At 52.0% G+C, this 4,662-nt stretch overlaps 1 protein-coding gene across 4 annotated transcripts in view; it reads right to left on the bottom strand.

The window, feature by feature from the left end:
• The window catches only part of LOC119321491 (interactor of constitutive active ROPs 2, chloroplastic-like), a 4,790-nt gene extending 3,868 nt beyond the window's left edge, over positions 1-922 (bottom strand). For all 4 annotated transcript variants that reach the window (XM_037595155.1, XM_037595162.1, XM_037595151.1 and 1 more), the window contains exon 1: positions 757-922. The gene's annotated coding sequence lies outside the window, so the exon portion shown is untranslated. The remainder of the gene's footprint in view (positions 1-756) is intronic.
• Positions 923-4,662: the final 3,740 nt, after the last annotated feature.

Below are 4,662 nucleotides of genomic sequence, written 5' to 3'. Positions count from 1 at the left end.
AGCTGCGGTAACTTGCACAGTTACAGAGAAGGCCCCTTTGACTGTGGTGATAATGAGGCGTTGTTATTATGAATCTGTCCCCAATGGGCGTAGACTAGTAGTAGATCCTGCTGTTGCAGGTTGAGTGGAGTGGAGGAATGCATTGATGGGGAAGAACAAGTGCAGCAGGAGGAGGAGGATAAACATTTGCTCAAAAGGATGATTGGCATTGAAGCACTGTGCAGATTTCTAGTGGTAGTGGAAACTTGCAACGGATTGATAGCGGATTAGAGCACGGATGTTGTACAAGCCGTAACAGTACTGGGAGGGCCATTTATTCGTGGGTTTGTACTGCCCGGCAAGAACAAGGAAAGGGGGTGAAGAGAGATTCAGAAAGGAGAAGAACTTGTTCCAAAGAAAAACACATAATAAAACAGATCAAAGCATCTAATAAAATCCTGAGCAAACTGCAAAGTATAGATGCTAAAAAAGAAAGCGTAAACTTTTCTTGCACTTGGGTCTTGGGTACTAACTGCTCCTGCTCAACAAACCATGGAGAACATGGCGGCATCCAATGCCAAATCCCTCGGCCTCTCCGCCCACTACTACTCCTACATTCACCGAATGAAATGGGGTAAAAAATATCTCCTCCCCCCTCCCCTCCCCTCTTTCCTCACGGATATGTACAAGAACACGCGGTGGTTTCCGCGAGAGCAAGAACCGAAAGAGCGGATCGAAGGCACGCCATTGCAGGGCAGGGAAGAAAAAATCTCTTACCTATCTCTCTCTCTCTCTCTCTCCTCCGGGTCTTCTCTCCTGTTCTTGTTCTTCTTCTTCTTCTCACTCCTCTCTCTCCACTGCTGCGGCTGCCGCTGTCTGCTAGTGTGTGACTGCGTGCGCCGAGCCGAGCGTCTTCTCCTCTGCTCGCCCCTCGGGTCACTCTCACGCTCGCTCCCCTTTCACTCGCTCCGATGGGGGCGGATTTCCTGCGCCCGCTGCGCCTGTGGCCCCTCCTGGTGCGCGTGTCTCTTCCGGGGCGTGCGGCCTCGCGGGCCCACGCGTCGGTGTCCCGCCCGCCCCGCCGGACCGTTCCCTGGTCTCGAGGAAGGAAGGGTAGAGGCCTTGGCTTGGCCTGGTCTCTTCTCGTCGCCTACCGAGATGGATGACCTGACGTACAGGCGGGTGGGGTCCGCGCGTATGTGGGCCCGGGTTGTCAGCGTGGTGGATGTGAGCACAACAGCACAAGGAGGCGTGGCTGGGGGAGTCCCGACGAGCGCGGGTGAGTCAAACGGGCATCGCGCCTCTGACCCTGCGTCCATCATCGAACAGGAGAAAGGTGAGCTTCGTGTGTCCCTCCATTCCAAAATATAGTGCGCCCGCGCTTCCTGAGGTTTAATTTTGACCGCAAATTTAACCAACAAGACCAACTGCGGCGGAAGAAAAAATTATATAATTGAAAACTTCTTTCGAATACGAATTCACTGATATAATTTTTGCTCCCGCCGCAATCGATCTTGATAGTTAAATTTACGGTCAAAGTTAAAGCACGTAGATAGAGGAAGCACTACATTGTGGAATGGAGTATATTTTTCTTGTTCGTTTGGATTGGAAAAGGCATGCTAGCACTACCGAGTTTCCATGTGTTTACTACTATAGATGGTTATTAAATAAAGGTTTTTAGGGAGGGCAGGATTTGGAGCTGTATGTGTTCTTTTCTTGGGTCTTGCATCATGGCGCCGTAGTTTGCAAGCTAAACTTGCGGTTAGTTGGAAAGCCTCGGGCAAGTGCAAGTGTCGGGCATGCACATGTTTTTGCTTTGTGAAGGAGAGAACAGGAAATAGGATGCACGTGTCATCATTTCGTAACTAGCCGGAGTAAATTGCAAAAGACCATCATAATTGAAGACCCTAATTTAGAAAACCGCCACCATTCGTTTTTTTTTCAAAAAACCACCAACATTGTGGTGACAGTTTTCAAAAAACACTGATCACTAAATTAGAGACGTTTGACAAAAAAAACTGACCGCTGGATCCCACAGTCAAATGCCACGTTGCCAGGACTGAGATAACGACGTTACTAACATAACCAGCCCACCCCCACCTCACGCATCTCTCCCCACCCGATGCCGTCCAACATCCCACCGCCGGCGGGGGTCGTCGGAGACGTACCCGCGCAGCCACATGGAGCAGCCCCATCGACGACAAGCCGCCGCAGCCTGGCGGCGCGCCGCCCAGGGAGCAATCTCCCGCGCCGCAACTCCCCCGTCACTCCACGACCGCCGCCAATTTCCACATCCCGGCGACGGATTCGAGCACCGCCGGCTTCCATGCGCTGCCCGGCGACGGATCCAAGCGACGCCGGCCCCTTGCGCCGCCCAGGGAGCAATCTCCCGCGCCGCAACTCCCCCGTCGCTCCACGACCGCCGCCAATTTCCACATCCCGGCGACGGATTCGAGCACCGCCGGCTTCCATGCGCCGCTCGGCGACGGATCCAAGCGGCGCCGGCCCCTTGCGCCGCCCAGGGAGCAATCTCCCCCGTCGCTCCACGACCGCCGCCACCCATGTGCTAACGGGCATTCCACCCGCCGGATCCAGCACCTTCAGCTTGTGACCTCGCCGGCATCGTGGGCTAGCTCCTGGGCATGAGGAGATCCAGCACGGCGCCACTCCGATGGGCATGACTGGAAGCAGCGGCTGGCACTGACGGGGGACGGTGATGGACGCAGCTGTGCACAGCTCCACGCGCGCCCACCGCGTCCTGCCGGACAGCGGCCCCCGGCTCGGCCACGACCAGCCACTTCACCGGCTGTGCCAGCCACCCCCTGTTTCCTCCGCTTGCCGCCGTCCGCTGGTCTCCTGAACATGCCTCCTTGGTCCGGATGCTACCGGCAACGAGCTCTCCGGCGAGCTCACGAACTGCTCGGTGGAATGCCAGAGAAAGAGATTTAGAGAGATAGGAGATGCTGACAAGTGGACGACAACAACAACGCCTTTAGTCCCAAACAAGTTGAGGTAGGCTAGAGATGAAACCCATAAGATCTCGCAACCAACTCATGGCTCTGGCACATGGATAGCAAGCTTCCACGCACCCCTGTCCATAGCTAGCTCTTTGTCGATACTCCAATCCTTCAGGTCTCTCTTAACGGACTCCTCCCTTGTCAAAATCGGTCGACCCCGTCCTCTCTTAACATTCTCCGCACGCTTTAGCCGTCCGCTATGCACTGGAGCTTCTGGAGGCCTGCGCTGAATATGCCCAAACCATCTCAAACGATGTTGGACAAGCTTCTCCTCAATTGGTGCTACCCCAACTCTATCTCGTATATCATCATTCCGGACTCGATCCTTCCTCGTGTGGCCACACATCCATCTCAACATACGCATCTCCGCCACACCTAACTGTTGAACATGTCGCCTTTTAGTCGGCCAACACTCCGCGCCATACAACATTGCGGGTCGAACCGCCGTCCTGTAGAACTTGCCTTTTAGCTTTTGTGGCACTCTCTTGTCACAGAGAATGCCAGAAGCTTGGCGCCACTTCATTCATCCGGCTTTGATTCGATGGTTCACATCTTCATCAATACCCCCATCCTCCTACAACATTGACCCCAAATACCGAAAGGTGTCCTTCCGAGGTACCACCTGGCCATCAAGGCTAACCTCCTCCTCCTCACAGCTAGTAGTACTGAAACCGCACATCATGTACTCGGTTTTAGTTCTACTAAGCCTAAACCCTTTCGATTCCAAGGTTTGTTTCCATAACTCTAACTTCCTATTTACCCCCGTCCGACTATCGTCAACTAGCACCACATCATCCGCAAAGAGCATACACCATGGGATATCTCCTTGTATACCCCTTGTGACCTCATCCATCACCAAAGCAAAAAGATAAGGGCTCAAAGCTGACCCCTGATGCAGTCCTATCTTAATCGGGTGGACCCATGTCAAATTAACAGTCCATGCAGACGGTGTCAATTTTCCTTGCCATGTCATCACTTGCACGTGGGACCCAGCTGTCAGTTTTTTGTCAAACGTCTCTAATTCAGTTATCAACGTTTTTTGAAAACTATCACCACAATGTTGATGGGTTTTTGAAAAAAAAACGAATGGTGGCGGTTTTTTGAATTAGAGTCCCCAATTGTGGTGGTTTTTTGCAATTTACTCTAACTAACTGGTACTGTTGGGTAAGTCTCCTCGTGAGCTTTTTCGGCAAGTTCACCACACATCTAGCCGTATCTGTTTATGGGCATGCGTCCACGCATATTGATATGAGAGCCGCCTTTCCGGTCGATGTGCCTTAAATTCGTCCGCATACATTTTAAATGGGATTTGAAGGATATTCATGCAGACCAGATGAAAGCGGACCAAATTCATTAGTACATTTTTTTTATTTTCAGTTTTAACCTAGTCAAAATCTTCCCTACCGTGGAGCCTGTGCGTTAGGCAAAAGCGTCTTACTTCATCGTGAGGGGCGCTGTTTATAGAACAGGGGCACACCTCCCTGGGATAGCGCATACAATTGGAGATTACAATCTTCAGAAAGAAGAAAAGGTAGAGATAAGGACTAAGGTAGAGATAAGGACTATGGTTACAAGATGAATATCCTTCTAACTACCTGATACAAGTGCGCAAGTAATGTAAACCTCATAGGCCTATCACGCTACCATAAACTCTTCGTTTAACACT

The sequence above is a fragment of the Triticum dicoccoides genome, chromosome 1B, assembly GCF_002162155.2.
Source record: "Triticum dicoccoides isolate Atlit2015 ecotype Zavitan chromosome 1B, WEW_v2.0, whole genome shotgun sequence".
In the NCBI taxonomy this organism is placed as follows: Eukaryota; Viridiplantae; Streptophyta; class Magnoliopsida; order Poales; family Poaceae; genus Triticum; species Triticum dicoccoides.
This window is presented reverse-complemented; position numbering and strand designations above follow the sequence as displayed.